Below are 25,229 nucleotides of genomic sequence, written 5' to 3'. Positions count from 1 at the left end.
TAATAAAAAAATATTCTCAGTTAAATTGTACCAAGTAAAGTTTCATCATTTTTTTCCAAGGAATTATTAAGCTGTGTAGAGGCCTAAAGCTTCTCATCATTTTAAAATATAAGAGAGAGGAATGGTTAAAATTTGCTCCATTACAAATTGAGTTTTATCAGCAATTTATATAAAAATTAAGAATATATTTTAAATGTCCAATAAGTCATACACAAAAAGAAAAATCCCTCTGTTCCTCAGTTTTTATTTCTTTAAATCTGGCTATAAAATGCCCCCACTTTACCATTCATAATGATTAATGAGTAGTTAGTATTAATGCTTTATTCCATGGAATTCAAAGAGCAATTAGTATATACAAGGCATTGTGTGCTGGATGTCATGTACTATGCAAAGATAAACCAAATGAACAGTCAGGTTTTTATAGAAAAAAAAAAGTGTTTCTTTGTATGGTATGCTTTGCTCATATGTTTTCTTAACTATGATGTCAGTAATCCTAGTGTTGGGTCTTGTTTTATGCGTACAACTTCAGCAGTCACCTGATGGCTGACAAAGCAGAGTGTTTTAAATGATGAGTAGAACTAAATTGATTCTGCAAATCTGTTCTTGCAAATCAGAAAATAAATTTCTCAGGACTTAAAATAATTTTGTTATGAGCGAGGTAACACAAAAGTTATTTTTCTGATTGATGATGTTCAATGACACTAGCAAATTCACTCTGTATTCTCTATTAGATAATTATCTTCCAGTGCCCTTTAGTGAAAATGCCTTTATTGTTCTCTGGTATTTCTTCCTTTATGCACAGTTCTTCAACCTTGGCATTCTTTTTTCCCTAAACATTTCTTTGTTACAAGGCATTCAAAAACAAAATGTTCTGGGATGTCTTATTTCCCATATGCTGCTTTATAATGTGATTGTCCTTATATCTCTCTCAAAACCATTTTCTCTTGTTATGAATATTTCTCCAAGCTAGGTCAACCACAGGATGGTTTGGTGTCTCCTTGACAACCACATGGTCTTACATTTATTACTATTCTTTTTTTACTCCCACTCATCGCATTTCACTTTTTATTTCTGATCATTAATCCTTGAAATGTCTTCACCTAGTCCTTATCTTTGTTTTTATATCTTCCAGTGTTAATTGCCCACATTCTCATACATATTCTACACCCCAGTCATTAATTATTATTATTTTTTAAAATTGTGGAACGAGGATGAGATCTATTTAAGCTAAAGATAGATAAATCTCTCCTACAACTTCTTTTGCTGGGTGATTAGGCTTTACAATTTCCAGTTGAGGATGATACCTGATGTTCCTATCTCAAGGTTATATAATTTATTTTGATTCCAGATACAAATCAGAAATTTAGACAGGCAACCAGGTTTATATACCTGCCCTATTCTAGAATTGAGCCACTGCCTCTAATCAAAAGTTAGTAGAGTGTTTCAAATAACAGGCTTTGTAATTACACAACATTGCTAAGTTTGAATCCCAGCTCTGCCTCTTCGCAGCTGCCTCTTCCCAGCAATTTATATAAAAAATTAAGAAAATATTAAAAGTATGCAATAAGGCTGCTAACCCAAGGCTGGATGTTAGAAAAGATACACCAACTTTCTTACCTAAAGTAGGAAAATAATGTTCTCCTCATTGAGTGATTGGAAGGGTTAATTGAAATAAAGTAATAATACACAGTGAATAGTTAAGAGCTTACTAGAGAGGCTTCCCAGCCACATAGGATAATTTGAGTCCTCTATTTTGAGTAGATTTAGCCCATATCCCTTTACAATTGATTTCCTGACTCCATTTTAGAGCACCTTGTAGAAAAAACCAAAGGGGTAAGTACTTTGACTTCTTTTCTTCCCCTTCACTAGTTCATCAAACTCTAAAATGTATATGTTTTTCATTACCCTTTTTGTAAAGTCTCTCCCTATGAACAGACTTTACTAAATACTTAGCATTTCAGTATCTTTTGCCCAAAGAGAGAGAACAAAACAGCATATACTGTGTATGAGAGTAAGGATGTAGAAATGCATCTTTCATTATAGTGGGGTGTGGGGACAGAGCCAGGAGTGCAGTTTCCAGGCTCTCAGCCTCACATGGAAAGGTGCTGGCTCAGGTAGTAAATGGCCGTCAACTGTGATTGGATGGCCATCAGCTGTGGCTAGTTGGCCATCAGCTGTAACCAGTGAGCCACTGGCCACTAATATAACTGCAGTGGCTATGCTAGCAGAAAATGGGGGGGCTAGCAAGAAGGTGGTGGCTGAGCTAGCAAGTGGCAGAGTGTGGATTGCGGACTGCAGAGAGGCAGATTGCAGCTAGCAAATGGGGAGTCGGTCGGTTGGCAGAAAAGCGGACAGCAGGTTGCACATCGTGTGAATCCAGCCTCCAGTGAGACTATAGTGGTATGACTCCCCTACCTATGGCTCCGTGGGTGTTCCTTTTTGGCCTCACCGTGTCCTGTGTTCTTATGTGGGGAGCGGGACCAGAGACCCCGCAGGCCACCCTGCACAACAAATGGCGCAGCAAGCAGGGTCCCTCGCATGACATGGGTTTTTTTTTTAATAAGTTTATCTTTGTTTTTAGTTTATTTTGTATTGAAAAATGTGTAATTTTCACACAGACATAGAACAAAGAGAATTATACATTATGCTGCAAGCTTTGCATAAGGTAGTTAATTTCATGCACTTTTACGCTTTCTATAGTGATGAGTTTTCTATAGTTGTAATTCTTTCCTCTCTGGGCCTTGAAACTTTCCATGACAACATTATAGTTATGGGGTAGGCACATCATAACATGGAGTATGTGTGAATCAAGAGGACATATCCCTACTCCCCTAACTTTTGTCTGGCTACTAACTACCCACACTTCTTCACTAAGCCACCAACTCATGCCTTCTCTTGCTGGGTCAAACATAGCTGACATACTATTAGATTAATTTTTTATTGGCTATGTGTACAGTTTTCTTAAGAAACTAATTGACCCATTATTTTGAAGTATCAGTCCTCCAAAAGCATGTCATCATCTGTTATGTTTTCTTCTGGTCACACACGAACGTATAATCTTGTACTGTACGTGTAAGTTTAACAGGATTTCAGCACACCCATCTCCTTTGTACTGACGTCATCTTTTATATTTCTATTTTCTTCTCTCTTTATTGGATAATGCCTGTCAGTGTTCTCTTGAAAGAACTGGTGCCAGGGTTAATTATTTCAGGCTGCTAACCCAAGGCTGGAATGTTCTGAAATGCTTAGCTTTCAACCTATTATGTATAGGTTTTGAATGTTTTATTCCAGTCAACTACAAGTAATCTACATTGTTCCTTTTAACTGAAGTTACAAGAAAGATATATATCTATATATCTATATCTATCTACCTATCTATCTATATGTATATGCATATAGATATGTAGATATCTATAGATAGATAGATAGATAGATAGATAGATAGATGATAGATTGATAATCTTTCTGTAACTGAGGCACCTTTATCTTTTTAATCTTTTTTCTTTCCTGAACCAATGTACATGATAAAAATGCTCTATAAATGGACATGCCTTTTGACCGAGATTTTGTGTTAGAAATGTTCATTGTAGCTTTGGTAATAATGAAAAAATTTGAGAGCAACTTAAGTGACCAAACATGCGTATTGGTTAACTAAATTTTAGTATAACTTTATGATGAAATATTATGCAACCATTAAAGTGATAAAAATAATTTAATAGACACTTAGTATATGCGAGGCACTGCGCTAAATACTTTATGCATAATCCCATTTAATTTGTACATCAATGCTAGGAGGTAGGTATTTTTATTATCCCCACTATATTTATAAGGCAATGAAGTCTTAGAGAAAGCGTATATATAAAAGCACACAGATAGTAAGTAACAGAATTTAATTCCAGAATTTCTGATTTCAGAGCCCAGGGTCCTGATCCATAGTCTGTTTTGAATTATCAATAGAAAAAAAAATATTCATATTTACTTAAGATTTATTATATGCAATAAACCTTGGTCTTTTATTGATTTTATTTTTATTTTAATTATTTATATTTTCTAAGGTCTACATGTTATATAAATTACTACATAATAAAACAGTACATGCTGAAATAAAAGTATGAAAAGTTCACAAAAGAAAGTTTATTATAAATTTATATATAAATATAAAATATTTATGCTAACTATTTCTTCACAGTCATAGTGTTTTAAAATTATTTTCAAAACAGATATCTTTGTGATTGTGGTGAGAGGGCTCAGTGCCATGAATGTAGTTTTCCATTCCATTTCTGTTCAATACTATAAATATTTATCATTCTTATTGACTATGTCCCCCATTTTATAATAACCAATTAGACACCTCTTTGGACGTACATCAAGTACACTTTCTAGTTTAAAGCCAACAATGTAAAATTCCTCCTCCTGTGTTTTTTCTATCAACTATAAGTGGACTCAATGACTACTTTTTCTTTTCAAAACCCACTGTAATTATCTTTCAGGTACATTTTATAGGTTCACTCTAACCAATTTTTCAGGGTTGGTGATATTTTTACTAAACATTCCTACATGTATTTGTTTAATTGAAATCTTTCTTACAAAAGTGAATAGAAATAACCTAGAACTATATTACCTTTCTTCCTTCAACATAGTTAAATGCTTTATTCATTCAAATAACTTTAGTGATCCTCTATTCCTTTAATTCTTGCCACTTAACGCCTTCCTCTCTCTCTCTCTCTGTGTGTCTCTCTCTCTGTGTGTCTCTCTCTCTGTGTCTCTCTCTCTCTCTCTCTCTCTCGCTCTCTCTCTCTCTCTGTCTCTCTGTCTCTCTTTCTCTGTCTCTCTCTCTCTGTCTCTCTGTCTCTCTCTCTCTCTCTCTCTCTCTCTCTCTCTCTCACATATATATATGATGTATACACATTTTAAGAAAGGAAAAAACTGTTAAAATTCTAATACTCAATATATACCGATAAAAGATGAATACAAGTCACGTTTGACTTCTGCAATTACAATAGGTGCTCAAAGTGGTTACCATCAGCGTCTAGACACTTCTGATTACAGCGAACTACTGCTTGAGCAACGCTGACCAAAGTGTCCACTTGTGTACATTTTTTTGGCACCCCTCAGTGTGTGTGTGTGTGTGTGTGTGTGTGTGTGTGTGTGTGTTTGTCTGTGTGTGTGTGTTTATAATTTATGCTCCAATGAAATTAACAAACTTATTTCTAACAAGGGAGAAGGGTGAGGAAATTAATGAATCAACATCCTATTAACACTATCTCCTGCTAAAGATAGCCATAAACTAACCCAAAGTTTTCTTGCCGTAGGAAGAACAGATAGGAGGCTGTTGTGAGAGTCCATGGAAGATGTTGATGAATAAGATCCTTGTGGTAGTGGTAAAAATGGAGATAAATGCATGGATTCCAGTGTGGTTGGGAGCTAGTACATGATAAGTTTTAATTAATAGTAATTGTTGAGTGAATAAATAGATAAATATAAAATTTACTAAAATCAAATATTTGCCCTCAAGCAGAATATAATCTAATTATAAAGATACATATACAAAACAATTATAATCAGAATTATTTTGAATATAATTTTCATTGTGTGAATCTTGTACTAAATAAGCAAAGGGTTTCACTCAATCCATTAATCCACCTATTTTGGGGTAAGACTGAAAAAACTTTTTATTTAAATGTTTCAAAAAATAAAGATTAATATGAAGATTCTACAAAGGAATTGCAATGGATATTCATAAGATGTGAGAATGAAACAGATAGTAAGCATGTCTTAACAATACTTCAATATAACTTGATATATATATATATATATATATATATATATATATATATATATATATATATATAATTTTTTATTTTAGATTTTATTGGGGAAGGGGAACAAGACTTTATTGGGGAACAGTGTGTACTTCCAGGACTTTTTTCCAAGTCAAGTTGTCCTTTTCAATCTTAGTTGTGGAAGGTGCCATTCAGCTTCAAGTTGTTGTCCTTTCAGTCTTAGTTGTGGAGGGCGCAGCTCAGCTCCAGGTCCAGTTGCCATTGCTAGTTGCAGGGGGCACAGCCCACCATCCTTTGCAGGAGTTGAACTGGCAACTTTGTGATTGAGAGGATGTGCTCCAACCAACTGAGCCATTCAGGAGCTCAGTGGCAGCTCAGCTCAAGGTGCCGTGTTCAATCTTAGTTGCAGGGGGCAGGGCCCACCATCCCTTGCGGGACTTGAGGAATTGAACTGACAACCTTGTGGTTGAGAGCCCACTGGCCCATGTGGGAATCGAACCGGCAGCCTTCGGAGTTAGGAGCACGGAGCTCTAACCGCCTGAGCCACCGGGCCGGCCCAAACTTGATATATATTTTAACTTCAGTGGTTTTACTATTACAAAGCATCTTTTTAAAAATAGTAATGAATCAAATTATTATGAGAAGAAAAATATAGAAGTTAACAAAATAAAAGAGAACATAGAATCATGCTCTTTAGAGTCACAAAAATAATAACTTCTATTTCATAATTACTATGTGTCCAATCCTTTGCAAAGCACTTAATATACATTATATCATTTAATAATGATATTTACTAAATAAATAACATATTTAATAAACATTGGCTAGTAATTTAAACTATTTTAAATATGTAATCTAAAGTCGAAGCAAAAATGCTTTCCTTTAATAAATGATAATTTTTTATCAGTGAATTTGTCCAAGTGTATATTGACATATACTGATAAAGAGTTTCATTTCAAAATAATAATGTTTTGAATCATCAAGCAAACATACAAGTATGACTAAACTGTTGATGAAACTTTACTCCACTCACTTTTTATAACATTAATTTAAAATATCCACTTTTATTTACAAATGCTAACAAAGATGCTGAGCAGAATATTTCAAAGAAATTATTAAATCTAAGTAAAATAGTATCACTCTTTCCTGATGTTTTTTTAATATTTGTGCAGTAAATGAATGATAAGATTTAAGAGATGTTCTATTTTGGTCATGAGCAAAATGCCTGGGGGAGTAAGAATAGCTGCTGTTTATCTACAAGCTTCAAACTGCCATGAGGCTGAACTGCCTAAGAACAAATGCCATTTCAGGGAAATCTAAAATCCTGGACTCAGACATGGTCAGACTATGAACCTGCCTATTTACCACAGTTTAGGGAGTGCTGGAAAAAGTCCCTTCTATACCTCAGTGCTAAAAACATTTTCCCACTGCTTTGCAACGGTCTCTGAAAAATCCCAGTTAGGCATCCTCGGTGGTTAATTTATAGGAGTTATTGGACAATATAGAAAAACGTAGTTTGTAGGAAAGAACAGTAGATCTGGAGTCAGGTGGTTTTGACTCTCCTGTTGCAAAATGGGGAGAAGAATATCCTCCTTAAAGCGTTGTTCTGTGGGAATTCAACGTAATTACCTAAGTATTTATGTACTAGAGAATGCTTTATATGGTGATGCTAATTTACTTAGTTTTTTCCACAGTGAAATGTTCACAGGCTTTGGAAGATGAGAGTATCAGTTGCCTATGAGGATTCAGGTAATAGTATGCATAACATACACAGTAGAGAAAGGTAAGCAAGGCACATTTAGATTACTTCAGTACTTTGTAGGAGGCTGGCCATCAATGAACCAGTTGAAAGTTTGATAATCATGTGATAAGATGGAACTATATTAAAAGATCTGGAAAATCCAGTCTGTCCTTCAGATTTCAGGATGGCATTGTTCCCAGACAAATTACTCATCCTGTTCCTAAAAACTTCAGAGAAAGAGCTTTCCGCCTTAGTAAAGCAACCCATGGTTTGCCAACCACAACAATGTAGAAATCCCTCCAAGTATCTCACTGCATTCCTGCTGCAGTTGGCCTGATTGTGCCCTTAGTGGAGATGGAAAAATACAGATGGGACTCACTTAAAAGAAATCCATTATATATGTTCAAAAAATTAAAATGATCATGGTGATTATTCACTTTGAAAAGACTTAAAAAAATTTACATGGAAAATTTATTGTTAAATAAAATACCACTTTTGACCTAGTGATAAAATAATCAAGCATCAGAATTAAACAGAAAATATAAATGATTAAATAAAACTATCACTGTTATTGTGGTCAATGGTTTTATGGAAGACAGTTCTTTGGTTCCTAATACTTGTAGTTACCAAATGTCTAGATTGCTAAAGTTACATTTGAACACGTTTAAATAGCTTTAGTGATTGGAGAATTTAGAAAGATGGAACTGCCAGGATGGAATGAGGGAGAGGAAGAAGAGAGAACAGGAGGGGACCAAAAGGTCTTGTAAAATTGAGTGCTACTTGCAAACTGAAAAATGAAAAATCTTGTGTCTGAATTATATTGTGATATGCAGAGACACTGACTCTGGAGAGATGAAAAAGGAGGTTGATTTAAAGAAAACACAGGAAATCTTACTTTATTTGACTGCTTTTTAAATATTAAGGAACATAAATGTTAAAATTAGTTTGCCAATATTTTCAAGGAATTGAAATTAATAACTTCTTACATTCATTATATGCATTAATTTCTTCTAATAATTCCTAAAATGATAAGAATAATGTTTCATAATAAAGTTTTGTTATTATTCAAGCAGGTTAAAGTATGCTAGAGTGCATCAGGCAATTAAGTAAGCAATGAACTGTTTACTTTGGAGGCCAATGAACTTGGGTGACTACATTATTATCAAGTAAATGACCACTTTAGAGCACTATATGGAATGCTTCTGAAATGACAAAGTAATAATAGCTAATAATTATTGAGTGCTTATGATATGCTAGGCACTACGTGCTTTACAAGTCTTCGCTTATTTATTTCTCACAGCTCTGATGGAAGTACCATTTTTATTCCTATTTTACATCTGTGGAAACTGAGGTCAGATTGCGAATGGAAGTTGCCCAAAGTCATGGAGTCCGGAAGAGACAGGTGCAGAAATGGAAACGAGGTTGTCCATTCCCAGGGGCTCATCCACTGGGCGACACATTCTCAGTCAGTGATGTGATGGAGAGCAAATGAGGAAGCAGAGAAGTTCCGATTTCATGTCATTCCCGCTATGGAAATTTAGAGGATGCACTCTAATTTACATTTGTCAAAAGAGATTGTTGACTATGCAGTGATTAGCACTAAAAAGAGTTACATTTTGTAACATGATAAATTTCAAAAGTTGGTCCTCCTACATCCCAACAAGGTGGTCTGTGAAGGAAAAAACAAAAACAAAACATATCCTTTAGCTTGTTTCAAAACGAAATTATGCAAAGTGGAAAAAGCAAACAAACGAAAACAGGGTATAGTGCTGACCAGGTTCTTAGGACTTCAACTTTTCTGTCACTATTGATCATTTTCTGAGGGAGGAAGTCAGTTTCCATGGAAGTTTTAAATGGCAGATAACACAGCATCCTCTGTTTTTTCAGTTCATAACTTGCAGATCTTTGGATGTAATCCAGTTTAATCTCATCAGTTTGAAGAGGAAGAACCCAAGACTCAAGTATTAATACCAAGCAGTAAACTGGAGTGAGTGAAACCTAGGCCCTCTGAATGGTTGTGTTGAACATTTCCAGACCTTTGAATAAATAGAACCACTGGAGGCAGAACAGATCCATCTTCCAACCCCCACTTTCTTCTGCTTTGTATTCTGAAGACTCCATTAGCTCCAAGAAAACAATATAAAGAAAAAAGCTTTGGGATAGAATTTTGTTCCTCTCAAGAGATGTCAGGAAGTCAAGAAATCTGAGGTAGGATTATCTCCTTCTGAGGGGAAAGGGATAATCTCTGCTGTCGTGAGCACCGTGGTCTGATGTAACTTGTGACTCCCTGGGGCTATTTGATATTTCTTAAAGGAAGAGTCTTTAGAATACCTCACCCTGGATGGGTTGCCATGGAAACAGTGGAGTCAGCGGTTGCAGTGGGTTAGTAAAAGATTTCATCTATTTGTGTATCTTTTAAAACACTGTCGGTGCAGATTCTCAAAACAGCAACTTTGTCGCTAAAGCATTTGACATTGACCACTCAGTTTGACTCAGGAGGTAACCCTTTAAATGTCATTCTGCCATCAATGACCCTAAAGCAGTCAGGAAATGAAATGCTATAAGGATTGCCAAATTGACAATAGTCTCACCGTTGAGCTTGAAGTAAGATGCCAGTGTTAAAAAGCTTGCAAAGCATCTGTAGCTCCCTCTCCACTCCCCCTACTCTCTACCTTAGAAAATTTAGCCATGAGTATCTCTGTTTCTGTGCCAGCGATGGAATGTAGAGAAGAAAGCACACAAGGGAGGAAGGGAAAGAGGGAGGAAAAGGAGGAACGAGAGACAGAAAGAAGGGAGTTGTCCAAGATGACTTGCAAAATTGAAATGCGCAGTATCAAATGTGAGCAAGGAAGGAACCAGTGTGAATTCTTAGGTACTACTGGTGGTAACCTTTTAGGAAAAAAAACTTAATATTCCTAGTGGATTTGAAAATGCTCATAATCTATGACCCAACAATTGCACTCCTTGGAACAGAGTTTAAAGACATCCTCGCACATGTGCAGCAGAACACATGGTCTGGAATGTTCCTGGCCTCCATGGGTGAAATAGCAAAAATGCTACAGATTTCATTGAACGCTCTCCCCACATCAGTATGGATGATTCTTCCAACCTCATGTTGAGTGAAGAAGCAAGTCATAAAAGGATAATTGCATTAAGAAAATATTCAGAACGAAATAGTACATCATTTAAGGAAACATACACAAGTCATACAATTATAAAGAAGAATAAGAAAATTATTAACACAAAATCCAGCATCATGTTTATGTTGGAGAAGAGAGAGAAATATTTTGGTCATGAGAATAGCATGGGTACTGATAATGTTTTGTTGCTTAAAAAAAAAATTAAACTATGCATATCTTTATAGATACTTAAAAATACTATTAAAATAATAAAAATAGAAAAATAGAAATTCACATGCAATCGTCTACTATTTTAGTCATTATCTTTCTCAACAAAGAATATTATCGATGGACATTGTTATTATCAAACAATAATAGCATGTGTAGAATTCTGTAATTTATGAAGAATGTTCACAACACTTTAAGGTGGATTTGATTATTTCTTAATTGCCGCCAAATAATAGATGCTCAGGTATGACATATACAAGGAAACAGAGCTAGCAAATGAATAAACTGAAACTCGGGTCTTCTGACCACTAGCCTGATAATCTTTCTACTGCACCATACCAAAACCTCACACCCATCTTTGCTGTCCCTGTTATAAGGTACACTCTGATTAGAATCATTTGGCTGTTAGTCTTTCACATCTCATTGCTCAACATTCCCCACCTCATAGTCTATGCTCCTTCATACTGCTCACAATGCCTTTAAAAATCTCATGATCTCTCACATGCCCAAGTTTTTCCACATCTTTGCCCCTTTCCCAGGTCTGTGGTGCTCTAACAAATCACAACTCCCCTCCAGCCCTTTTAGTTTGCTCATTCTTCTTCTTACTTCTGGTCTGAGCTCACGTGTCATTTGATCCAGGGCACCTGAGTCCCCAAGATCAGGTTTAGATGTCTCATGGGATTCTTGACAGCAGTTTACTTTCTGGTTACTAATTTGTATCATCTACTAAATTGTAAATCTCTTAAAAGCAAGGGCAGTCATCTGTTCTGTTGTTTGAAGCATGTGTTGCGATGAACAAGTTATTTGCTTTGCAGAAATCCATGAGCCAACCTCCTGCTTCCTTTCTGACCCCCAGGCTAGATTTTCTGACATTTGATTCTGTCTTATTTCTTACTTGTACATTCCAGTCACCTATAACTATCATCATGTCTTGTTTATGTGTGTGATCAATTTCTTGTATATCTGTGTAAAAGCTTTCAATTTCATCTTCTTCAGCTTCTGTAGTTGGAGTATAGACTTGAATGACAGTTATGTTAATAGGTTTTCCTAGAAGTCTGATTGTTGTTATTTGGTCAGAACTTGCATTGTAGCCCCTAACTGCCTGTGTTACATCTTGCTTCAGTATTAAAGCCACTCCATTTCTTCTGATTTTGTCATGTCCAGAGTAGAATGCTTTGTAGTTGCCTGACTGGAAATATCCCATTCCAGTCCATTTTAGTTCGCCGACACCAAGCACTTCAGTTTACCTTGTGTCATACATCCACCTACACCTTTATTTACTTCTCCCCAAAATTATTTCCTATCAGCTTATGTCCTCTTATTCAGCTTTGTGCATTTTAGTGGATGTCTTTAAGTCAGCAAAATGTCTCAAGATCGAGGACAATGGATTTTAACAGACTTAAGTAAGTGATGAGGAAGATTTGGGAGGACCCAAAAACCTTGCCTGAAACTCCTTAAATTCCTCACCAGGCCCTAGAGATATGCTTTCTGGGTAGTAGGGCTGAGTCACCAACATTCCCCTACCTCTGCTTTACGGCAACTGTTATTATCACTGATTTTGAATGTCACTCATTTACTGCTTAATAGTAAAAAATTTTTCACCTTTCTATACATAGCTTTTTATTCCAATGGATAAAAAGGAACCAGGTGGAAAAGTAACACACTTTTAAAAAATATATATAATCTGTATTTAGTCTCTGCCATAGTATATTTTATTTGGGCAAAGAAAATGTTTTACAAGTCCTTTAGGAGCCAGCATAAATATATACAAATCATTTTATAACATTCATTAAACATTTTCATATTTTCTATGTGAATAGCACAGTGTTTGTAGAATTGAAAAGGAGTTTAATTATGGAATTTTGGTGAAAAAGTGGATGTTAAAAATAGTGGAAATAATTTTGCGCCACATTTATCCTCAGTCAGTAATGCTTTTGTTAGCAAAACTTTTACATTATTGGGGAAAAAATGACAAGTATGTATACTGTCTTCTTAGAGTAATGTCACATTAGGATGTAAAGCAAGTTTTGCTCCTGTTTAACAATTAATAGAAAAGCAAACAAATGATGATTTGATTGAAATCAAATCATTATTTTGGCATCACATACTGAGAAATGTGTGACTATAATGTGAACGTGGGCCTAGTTATTCTGATTATTTGATATGTGTCCATGGTGATTTTAGTTATACCTGCAAATTCTTTGGTCCTTTGCCCATACCACAGAATTCTTATAGGAGGTCCCTGAGTTTCTTAAGTGTGATCAGAATTAGTGTAATGATTTTAACTTTGGCTGTTTGCCACTTAAGAAAGGGTAACTAATTTTTCTATTTAATATGTATTTTTATTGAGAATCCTAAACTACATGGAAGTATTATACCTGACTCTTTTTTTTTTTTTTAATACCTGACTCTTTACAGATGGCCTCTTCTAAAGATGGAAGCAAGCTCACCTTGTTTTGTGCATTCCACCTAATTGGAACCTGTGGGTTTTAATTTGTCATACCTAGGCCACCATTTTTAACAAGTCAGTAGACTCTTGTTCATTTGTGAACATTTTAGGATTAAAGTCTAAGCAGGATATGGCTCTATTGCTGATGTTTTATTTTTGTAATATTGAGGTCTCCAACATCAGTCTCATGGCACTCAGCTATGTATTGATTTGGAGTCCATAGAAGCTTAATTAAACTATTCATGTCACATCTCTTACTTTCTTCCACAATTAAGTTTATTAGAAAAAAATAATCTGAGCTATAAGCTTCTGGTTCCCAGGTAGTTGAGCTCAGAGTTATGTTTATCCCTTGAGAAAATGACAAGACCTTGAAGAAAAAAACAAATAACAAGCCCTAAAAAAGAGGAGCTTTCCTATCACTTTGGGATCATTTGCTAGGGAATTCTGCTATTTTCTTCATCCCAAAACAAAGGGGCTGGCTAATCTTAGAAAAATTCCCTTACAGCACAGCACTCCTTGACTCAATGGATATGAGTCAGCATGCTTGACAGCCAGGTCTAGCCTTGAAACATCACATGCAATTTCCTGGAGACTGTTGTCAACTCTATTTACAAAACCAAGCAGAAAAAGTTTCACCAGGCACTGATTTGCTACCTGTCTTTGGTAGCTACAGTGAAGCTCCTTTATCTGCAGTGAGGCTATAGAAATTATATGGAAGAGGGTGAACTGTGGAGTGTTTTCCTGTGGCAATGAACTGACAAAGGTAATAATGACTTTTATATTTTCCCTTCTCTCCTCCACTTCCAACCCATGCACACGCAAAAACTCAACAATGCACATGCATGTATGGGCACGCGCACACGGGAGGAGAGTGGGAGGGGAGGAAAAACAAAAGATTGCCATTTCAATGGAGACCTGCCTACCATGTTTCCCCGAAAATATGACCAGGTCTTATATTAATTTTTGCTCCAAAAGACTCATTAGTGCTTATGTTCAGGGGATGTCATCCTGAAAAATCATGCTAGGGCTCATTTTCTGCTTAGGTCTTATTTTGGGGGAAACACGGTAGGTGTCAGAATAGAACCTTTAGGTTATAAGAACTAGAAGAACTGGTTTGTCTCTCCATTGCTGAGGTAGAGCAAAAAGGTATGAGAGAGAAGCATCAGAGAGAAAAGATTTGGGAAAAGGTGTCAGGTGTGTTGTATCTCTCCAGTTCACCATCCCCATTAAGAGGGTTGGTGGTACTTGATTCAGTTCCCAGCTGGATACCCCTAAGAGACCTGCCCATGAAACTTTGGGGTGAGTTTTTCATTAAAGGACTGATGACTACTTTTTTTTTTTTACTGGCATTGGTGGCGCAGCAGAATTTGGGGGTACAGAAGGAAGACAATTGGAATGTTTTTTCTAAGGAAGAGTCATTTCTAATGGCAGAGTTCATCCCCTCTGTCCGATTTGGGAGTGGCAGTCATTTCTGTTTTTCATATAGACTGAGGAGAGCTCAGAGACATTAGTTTGAATCATGAGCCAGATTGCTGTTTCCCCAAGAAATTGCTCAGTAATGTAAAAATACGCTTTCCACAGTTGATGAGGTGGATGGTTATAATTAGGCATCCAAAGATCATCGAGTGGTCCACAAACTGAAACTTCAGACTTCCATCGATCTTTACAGCTGTCAGGGGCTGGTCATCCAGGACAACAGGCTGAGAAGCCGGCAGGGCTGAGGGCATATGGTGGTGCACCCAACCCAATCCTCACAACCCCAACCTCTACCAGTTCACTGTCTCAGACTCCTTTACTCCTCCACTGGGAATAGGGGATTTGTGACTTCAGAAAAATTAATGGTAAGACCCGAGGAAGGAAAAAAAATGAGAAAGAAGAACTCTTGGAAAGATGTATTAAATAACTTTAGTTATTTATCTGTATCAAATTTCTCTGAACTTAAGAGAAAAAAGGGAAGTCTGTTTGTTTGTCCTGAATTTACAACAGTTTTTATAATAGTCAGAGTAACCATATATTATGCTGTAGCAAAAAAATAAGCCCTAAACAAAAGATTATTTCTTGCTCAAATAGTTTAACATAGATGAGGCAGTCTTTTTTTCATCTAGAAGAAAATCCTTCTAGAAATCTGCTATTTGATCGTGTGACTGCGAGCTACGTAAGCTATAGAACACTTGCAATGTGTCTTGTCTGAATTGAAATGTCCTGTAAGTTAGGACATTTCACCCTGGCTTTAAACTTAGTTAACAAAAAAGCATGTAAAATAGCTCAATAATTATTTGTATATCTATCACACTTTGAAAGGATAATATCTTGGATGTGTTGGGTTAAATAAAATGTATTATTTACTTTCATCTCTTTGAATTGGGCTATTAGAAAACATATAGGTACATATGTGACTTGAATTCATATTTATTGCACAGTACTTATCTAGGAATATGTGACCAAGAAGAAGTGGAAGGAGAGCAACTGCTTAGTCTTTTTTGTTTGTTTGTTTGTTTATATTTCATTGCCAACTAATCATGGGGCCCAAACCTAACTGCAAGGGATTCTCAGAAATGGATATTTTGTGATTCTCCAAAGTCTCTGCCATTCAGTCTTGTTTCTTTACTTGACAATTGCATATTATGTTATGCATCTATCTTTTCCCATTCTCATGTGCTTGTGGGGTGTGTGTGTGTGTGTCAGTGTGTGTGTGTGTGTATGCGTGTGTGTGTGAACTTTATCTTTTAGAGCAGTTTATTCATAGCAAAATTCAGGGGAAGTTACAGAGATTCTCATATACATCCAGATCCCACACATGCACAGCCTCCCCCATTATCAGCATTCCCTATAAGAGTGGTACAGTTGTTACAACTGATGAATCTATACTAACACATCATAATCATGCAAAGTCCGTAGTTCACATTATGGTTCACTTTTGGCGGCTTATGTGGGTTTGGGAAGATATATAATGACAAGTACCCATCATTATGGCATCATACAGAGTAATTTCACTGCCCTAAAACTTCTCTGTGTTCTGCCTATTCATTTCCCTCCACCAACTCCCAACCGCTGGCAGCCACCGATCTTTTTAGTGTCTTCATAGATTCGCCTTCTTCAGAATGTCGTAGAGTTGGAATCAAAATATACGTACTATCCTTTACAGATTGGCTTCTTTCACTTAGTAATGTGCATTTAAGATTCTCCATAGCTTGATAGCTCATTTCTTTTTAGGGCTAAGTAATATTCCAATGTCTGAATGTACCACAGTTTATTCATCCAATCCACCTGCTGAAAGACTTCTCGATTGCTGCCAAGTTCTGATAGGTAATCATGAATAAAACTGCTATAAACATCTGTATTAGGGTTTTGTGAGGGGAGAAGTTTTCAACTCCTTTGGGTACATACCAAGGAGTAAGATTGCTGGATCATGTGGTAAAATAATGCTTAGTTTTCTAAGAAACTTCCTAACTGTCTCCCAAAGTAGCTGTTCCAGTTTGCATTCTGAATAGCAATGTTTGAGAGTTTCTGTTGCTGCCTATCCTTGCAACAATTGGTATTGTCAGTGTTTTGGTTTCAGCCATTCTAATAAATGTGTAGTGGTACCTCATTGTTGTTGTTTTTTTTGCTTTTCATTTTCTTGAGGACACATGATTTGGAGCATCTTTTCATATGCTTATTTGTCATCTGTATATCTTCTGTGGTGAGGTGGTTATTAAGGTCGTTGGCCCATTTTTTTAATCAGGTTGTTTGTTTCCTTTATTTTTTTCATATTTCATTTTCTAGCCTTTCTCCTTTTTATCTTTATCTGCCCTTTAATTACACGTTGCCTTACTTTGTTTCCTTTTTACTAAATTTGTAAGTTTGTTATTTTAAAAAATACAGTAACAAATGCAATCTACAGATAAAGTGTTTGGGAGCAAATTAAGTGAAACTAATTATCCACATAATATTGAAGAATATAAACGTATACCTTTGTCACTTTTTGAGGGGAAAAATCTAATTAAGTCGGGTTATAAGCAAAGGTCAATAATGTGAGAAGAGATATTCTTGGTCTCTATCCTCTACTTCCTTTACAGTTTAAGGTTCTTTCTGTTTCCCTCATTCAATCCCTAGGAAAGTGCATTTTATCTTATACAGGCCACTGGCAGGGTAGGGGGGTGAAGGGGTTAGGAAATGCCCAGTTTCTACTAGTATAGTCTAACTCTGACACAAACTTGCATTCTGTATTTTTCCTGTTGCTCTAGTTTTAAGTGAGGCTCCTTGACCTCTGAAGAGCTGACTGAACTTGGCCTAACCCCACGACCATGGCTTGAGGCCATTTAAAGTCCTCCCCACACTGTTTGAAAATTCCTGTTTATATCATGGTTCTTCTGCTGCTGCAGTTTCCTCTCTGCTATCTCAGCTCCACTCTAAGTCAGTTTTCAGAACAAAAATAAATCACAAATTTAGAAACTTTACTGAATATCTGAGAGTCATAGAAGGAAGGAGTAAACTCACCTGTATCTTGCTAGCTCCTGTGTGAATAGATTTCTTTGAAGCACAGTTGAGGCACAGGGGCTTTCGCTCCCCAGTGAACATATTGTCAATGTCTGTGAGTCTTCTCTCCATGCCCAGCCTCCTGGGAAGAGTCATTCAATTCATCCTTCTCTTCTGCTAGAATACCGGGTAGAATCATTGTAGAAAACAATGTTCAGTACATCATGGAATATACTTGTATTAGTCAGTTTGGGCTGCCATAACAAAATACCATCAACTGGGTGGGTTAAACCACATAAATTTATTTTTTTTCACAGTTCTGGAGTCTAGAAGTCCTAGATCAGGGTGCCAACATGGCATAGTCGAGCTCTGCTGAGGGCCCCTTTTGGGTGTGAAGATGGCCACCATCTTGCTGTGTGCTCATATGGCCTTTCCTTGGTTTGTATGAGTGGAAAGAGATCTCTCTCTCTCTCTCTCTCTCTCTCTCTCTCTCTCTCTCTCTTCCTCATTTTACCAATCCTATTGGATTAGGACTCTATCCTTATCACCTCATTTAACCTTAACTACCTTCTAAAAGGCCTATCTCCAGATACACTCACATTGGGGGTTAGGGCTTCAATATATGAATTGGGAGGGCTACATCAGCTAGTCTGCAGCAATATTATTATTCTCCATCCAATTACAACACATTTAGGTCTTAAGAAGTACATCCTAAACATTCCATAGTTAATCAACTTGTGATCATGGGGCAGAGATGTTCAAAGCATCTAACTTTAAGAATTCTCATACGGTTTGTGTGATTTTTAGGGTTAAATGAGGTGAATATCATCAGAAATGATTGTAGAATTTAAGTAATGAAAAGTGTTGGTAGAACAAAAGGGGGAAGGCAACAGTCCTAATATCCCCCTACCAGGTACGTATCCTAGAAATCCAAGTTTAAAATGAGAGGTCAGAAGCAGAGGAGACAAAATTTTGTATGATGAGCATTTTTTTCATTTATTCTACTGCCTCTTTTTATAAACTCAAAGTTGTAAATCTTCTATGTCTCCTTTAAGCAAGAAGGCCTCAATTATTTTGGTATGAGGGACTTGAAAAGGAGAAGTGATTCAGAAAAGGAAGCAAGGAAGGCTCTGGGTACCACATAGAGATCAGAAGATGGATTGAATTGGCCTATTACAAATATTAGGAACCATGTTAACTGCTTTAGTAGAGCTCCTAGGTTTTCTTTTGCAACACCCTTTTAAAATGTTCCACTGTGTTGTCTCCCATTATGGAGTTCCAGGCCTCATTGACTCACTACTGGGGTTAGTCGGGTGTACAATGGGTTAGGAATCACTATAATATCACATTCTGTTCTATCTGAACTGGCCTAGGGCCGTGTGCTGGATGTAGTGCTGCTCTGCGGTGCAGGAGAGACAGCTTACTTCAGCAATATTTAAGAGCACACAGGGAGAACATTCTAGAAGTCAAGACACACAAACAAATGAAGAAATCTCAGCTGCTCCATACTTGCTATCTTCAAATGCTAAGGCATAGTTCCAGTATTCAAGTTCAAGTGCTGACAGAGGGGTAAGGAGACATTGGTGGTTACAGTGAGCACTTTGAAGAATATTTGTCATTGAGCATAACCTGTGGAGTTCATTTAACCTATAGACTCCACAGAAGTCCCTTTGTTCTTGGGGTTGTCAGTGACCTGGCACCAGACCTCTTAATTCTCTGGGATGTTGAACCAGGCCTCATGGTGGGGTCCATAGTGTTCATATTTCTGATTCAACCTTTTAGGCTGCTTTCCTGGCATCTGGTTCACTACTTCTACATGATAACTATATCCCCAACTCTATCTTCCTTCAATGCAGTGTCTTAAAATGAATTGGAAGCCCTGGGAACTGTGAAATCTAGGGTAAAGGCAGCAGGCAATCCTATTTGGGTATAGGGGTATGGAACATTAATTGAAGTTAGATTTTTTTTTTACCTTAAAAATAATACAACATCTCTGAAAAAATTTAGCAGATTGTTTTACACATACTGGATATGATGGTAATTAAATATTAAGTTAATTTTAGCACTATTCACACTTGTAATTAAATGCTTTTTTGGATTTATTTGTTTCATGACTGTACCCTCCTTAAGACAGTTAAGTTATTGAAGGAAAAGACGGTCATGTCATCCCTAGTCTTAGTAGGAATGTTACATAATAGATTCTCGACAAACTGTGGTTGTAAAAATGGATGAGCCCATGGTTTTCCTAACCATGGTGCTTTGGTGAAAGTGAATATTTTTGTCTCTGTACTAATCTTCCTGTTACTGCTCCTTAGTGCATTCAAATCAGCAACTACTTTTACTTCTGTACAACTTGGGCTTGAATGAGTCTGGGTATATTCTTGTGATCTGGGGTGGGGTCTCTCAGGAAGTGGCACACGCTTGTTTCATAAAGCTTGTATAGGCACTTAAATAATTATGACATGAGAGGAAGCCATGGGGTATAGATCGAAGATCACTAGATTGGAAGCCAAAGGCATCTTATTTTGCTAAACTACCTTAAGCTGTTATTTAATTTCTCTGAACCTGTTTCCCCTTGAAAACAAATGGAATAAAAATGCCTGTTACACTTGTGTTTTTTCACAATTTGAAGTGGGAAAAGAGCCATGGCTATGCCTGGCATGTAGTACAAATTCAATTTATGTTGAATCTGATCCCCGCAAAAACAAGTAGTTGTCATATACAGTTTAGATGCATAAGATAACAAGTGGTGTTCTCCAAACCTGACTCCAAGAGAAAGCTCTCCAGCCTTCCAGCTGGACCCCTTATGGCTTAGCTCACCCACACAAGCTCTGTCATAACATTTCTGCCCTTTGACTATTGCAGCAGCTTGTAACACTTCATCTTGCAGAAGTCTTAGGAGAAAGGGCCAAACGTGAAGTAAATAATCTGTACCATGGGGGTGCTAGAATTTCTGCAATCTTAGGTTGAAAACAACTTTAGAATCCCCTTTCTGCTCAGACTATCTTGATCCCAAAGACCTACTGAAATCACCCCACAAGACTTACCTGGTCATATATTTGTCAAGGAGAACTGAGTACCCGTCTTCCTCATGTAGCCAGAGAGTGAACCATGAGCAAACGCTAGAAGGATACAGCTGTAGGAATCATAGAAAAATAACCATGATATTTTTAAAGATACCAGCCTTTCAAACATCATTAAGATACAATAACTTATTTTCCTCAATTATAAAATAACAGATAAGGGAAATTCTGGAATTCTCTAATTTGACCATTGTCTCTTCTGCAATCCCTAAGGATTTTCACATATTGAACTACTACACATAATAAAAAGGGCAGTGTCAGGTAGACTCAAATGATGTCTGGTAAGTGAATTGGTCTTATTTTGATTATAGAGTGTAACACTATTCCTCAAAACTTGTTCATACCCCTAAGATTCAAGTATTCTTAAAAGTGTTTTCTCTTTCATGAAATAGTGTCATAAACCATTACATTTTCCAGTGATTATCAGTGATGGAATCTGCACCCACACTCATTTTCAGTAGATGCCTGGCTGCTTAAGCTCTGCTAATATAGTGACTGCATCTTAAGTCCTTTGTTAATTATTTTATTTTTATCTACTAGTCTTCCTACTAACAGCTCTGTGGCCTCCATTAAGAAGATTGAATACCTACCCACCAGCTTCTTCTGGCATTTGTCCTAACAGCTGTTCTTTGAACAACACTAATTAATATCTGTACAGAATGATTTTTATTCATAGAGTTCTGAAGCATTAATTAGTGTCATAGCATCCCTAAGAGGTAAGTAATTTTATTTCTCACATTTTTAAAACAGGAGAAAATGAAACACAGCTTGGTTAAGCCATTTGACTAAACTGATGCATCAGAAGGTGAAGAATAGACCGGGACCTGAGGTACACAATAACTCCTCCGTGCCTGATACCTGTAAGCAGTCTGCCTGCTACTGTGCAGGTAGCATCACATTCCAGAGATTCCTGTATGGCTGAAAAGAACGTATTTTGACATGTATACTAGGGACCTTGAGTAGAATATCCTAAGGAGGGAAACTTTTCGAGAAGTCAAACTAGAAGATGAACATGAGTTTTCCCCATGGAGAACTCCAGGGGAAGTTTGAAGTCCCCCTACGAAGACATGTGAAATGCATTGTAAGGCACATCTGATGCTAGTCAACCATCTCGCTTCCTGTTATCATCGTTTCACCTAATGACTTGGTGAACATTACTCTTCCCCAGACTTCACCTTAGAATCTAATGTAGGACCAAGGAAAAAAAAAGTCACTGTCAATTTCTATATCAAACCTCAAACCATAATGGATTTTAATACAAAAAGTATTAAAAATGCAATATTTCAAAAATCATTTGCTTTTATGAGTTAATAGCTTCCCATATGATGCATAACATTTGGTCACGATCTCGTTAATAACAATGAATATCACTTTGACCAAGCCTAATTTTTAAGCTAACATTTATTGATAAGACTTCAGGGGTTGCCATTTTGTGTGTGCGCATATTTGAATATTTGTTCAATTATCAGAGACACAATTTTTTAAAAGCATTGCAATGGTAAAATGAAAATTATGTATTAGTCTTCTCTAAATTTTTGCCTCTCAAACAAGAATTGTTCATTTCAAACAAAAATAGAAAGGTTTTTAAAAAGTTATGGAATAATTAACTGGCCTCCCTAGTTACTTTCATAAAGCCACAAATTTAGGAGCAATCAAATGTCCTTCCTGATTCTTTACATCCTTCTCTTCTCTCTGAAGTAAGGCAGAAGTGAGAACCCACATGCTGCCCTGGGCTAGTTTCCTCTGCAGATCCATTGGTCCATCTTGGTCTGGGTTTAATTTAGGGAAGTAGATATTGATTGCATAAATTTGACGTAGCCCTAGGCTCCAAGTTAAGAGGTGGGTACTATTATCACTTTAGATAAGAATATTTTCAGATGAAATATTGAGTTGTTTGGTTTCTAAATCTATACTTGGACACTTTGGTCATGCAGCAATCTAGTGAGCTGGTTTACATACTACTCTACGCTATCTTATCCCCCAAATCAGTCTATGAATGGCCTGGGGAGGAAAATCAAGGAACCCTTTGGGAAACAATTACTAAAGGAAAGTCATCAATTATATTTGTTGTTCATTCTTTTTCTAAAATAAGAACTGAAACTACTACCACCTCTTCATGCTAATTGTAACAGCTTAATCCTGGTCTTTCTTCTCTTCAATTTCTTTTCCTTCTTTAAATTAATATATCGAATCAGTACTTATTTACAGAGAAAACTTTTTAGAATGCAATAGGTCATGTTGTTCACTCCCCTATATAAACTTCAGTTGCTCCTAGGGGCCCAAAGTAGATTTAAAATTCCACAGACAGAATACAGACTGTTCACCATGTGCTTTCTATGTGGTCTACAATTTCTTACTGAAACTGTGCAGTTCATTCAGATCTACCATACTGTTGATTTTATTTGGCTGTAAAAGGTGTTCTGTACCTTGATATATCAAGATGCTCTCGTAAGAATGGCCTTCTCCTCTTTGTCTGCTAGATGAAATCTAACTCTTCAAAATGCTCCATCAAAGTTATTTTAGGAACACATTTTCTACCATTCCCCCACAACCAACAGTTTTTCCAACCCCTGTGCTTCAACTGTGCTCTACATAAATCTCTCTTCACACATATCACATTGGACTGTACTCACATTAAAGGCAAAAATGACTTCTTTTTCTTTACTTGAAAAGCAAATAATAAGGGCTTAATAATTTTCATTGAACTACCATTTCATCTTTCCTATATCATTCTGCCTCTGTAAATAATAGTGTTGAAATAAGTTTCATTAATGTCCTGTGTTATTAGTACTTTGTTTAACTGAGTTTCAGATGTATCATTGGCAAAAAAACAAAACAAAACAAAAAAAACCTATGAAAATTATAATTATTCACTTCACAAGGATATTATGTAGATTAATTAGTAGACTCAAAATGCTTGGGAAGTATAGGACATATTGTTTAAGTTCTGTTACCTAAGATCAGCAGCAAGGCTTTCTAAATGTCAGGAGTAAAATTTGAGAACCGCTGCCACAGAAAATCTCTAAGAAGGTGCAAAGTAGGCATGAAGTTTCCTTTTAAGTAATTTTGTTTTTGAAACTTCACATTGTTGGCTGGAAATTGAGTTCAGAAGAATAAGACTAAGGGGAAAGTGAAGTATTCAGTGTTCTGGAGACTGACGTGTGACTGTATCTATAGACATATATATGTTATACATATGTACCATGTGTGTGCAAGTATGTATGCTATGGATGTAGAAAATCATGATGTGAATAAAGCTAAGTATTTTATACACGCACAAATATAGAGATAGAGGTAATGAAAGAGAGAGAGAGAGGAAAAAAAAAAGAGAAAAGAGTTAGTTAGTTAGTTAGTTAGTTAGTTAGTTAGTTAGTTAGTTAGTAGTTATTCCTGAGTAAGCCACTGACATTAAAGAAAACTATTTGGGTCATACTTCCAATTTATGAGCACTGAAGTTTTGTGTCCTCTCCATTCAAGCCCCAGTCTATGTCTTTATGGCTTCAGAGCCAACTGCACATCAGAACATTCATTGGTTCTCAGTTACTTCTTCATTTATTGACTTTGTGAATTATTAGTGAGATAGACATGAATGCACATAACTAAAATTTCTATAAGGCTTGAAGACTTGTAAAATTCTTTCATATATATCTGAGATAAGGGCCTGTTTTTTGACATTATGAACTCATAATATCATTATGGTTAGTTAGTTGAAAAAAAAAGGTGATTTCGTTAAGGAAGCTTAAAAATAATACATGCTTAACTTTATCTTTATTTGTGTAGCTTATAAAATTCACATTAATTTGTCAATATTTTTATATTGTGCCAATATTTTTATATTGTGTCTTTTCCTTTATTCTTGATTGTCTGCTTTGAACTCCATTCTTGCCTAATCCACATCTCAAATTCATCATATACAATTTTCAGATTTAGTTTCCTTAAAGAGGTACAAGAATTTAAAGATAATTGTGAAGCCAGTAGAGTATTAATTTCTTTGATATATTTTATGATTTTCCCCTCAAATTTTTACTTTTCTTGAAATACTTGAATTGATAAAGAATTTTGATAGATTTACATTTATGGAGTCTTTCCAAAGCATTCAGCTTAGTTTTCATAGAAATGGCTCTTTTTACATGCATATTTCCATTAATTTATATAATGAACAATTTAAATACATAGTTATGGCACTTAAGCCATAGGCACCTAAGTCCAAATTCCATGAATTCTTGTGCAGAACTTTTTATTTACTGAACAAATACATTTTTCTGAAATGCTTACTAGTGCCAGACAATGTGCACTATTTATGTTTCCATAACAATACGTATTTTTCTTTTTGTATGTGACATTTGCTATAAAAATTAATTTAATATT

At 36.1% G+C, this 25,229-nt stretch overlaps 1 long non-coding RNA gene across 2 annotated transcripts in view; it reads right to left on the bottom strand.

Annotated features, from left to right (window-relative positions):
• Positions 1-6,976: 6,976 nt before the first annotated feature.
• The window catches only part of LOC141568141 (uncharacterized), a 65,027-nt gene continuing 46,774 nt past the window's right edge, over positions 6,977-25,229 (bottom strand). For both annotated transcript variants that reach the window (XR_012491177.1, XR_012491199.1), the window contains exons 2-4: positions 20,826-20,914; positions 17,800-17,955; positions 6,977-9,193 (exon numbers count right to left, since the gene is read on the bottom strand). This is a non-coding gene — a long non-coding RNA (uncharacterized LOC141568141). The remainder of the gene's footprint in view (positions 9,194-17,799; positions 17,956-20,825; positions 20,915-25,229) is intronic.

This window comes from Rhinolophus sinicus, linkage group LG01 (assembly GCF_036562045.2).
Source record: "Rhinolophus sinicus isolate RSC01 linkage group LG01, ASM3656204v1, whole genome shotgun sequence".
Taxonomy (NCBI): Eukaryota; Metazoa; Chordata; class Mammalia; order Chiroptera; family Rhinolophidae; genus Rhinolophus; species Rhinolophus sinicus.
This window is presented reverse-complemented; position numbering and strand designations above follow the sequence as displayed.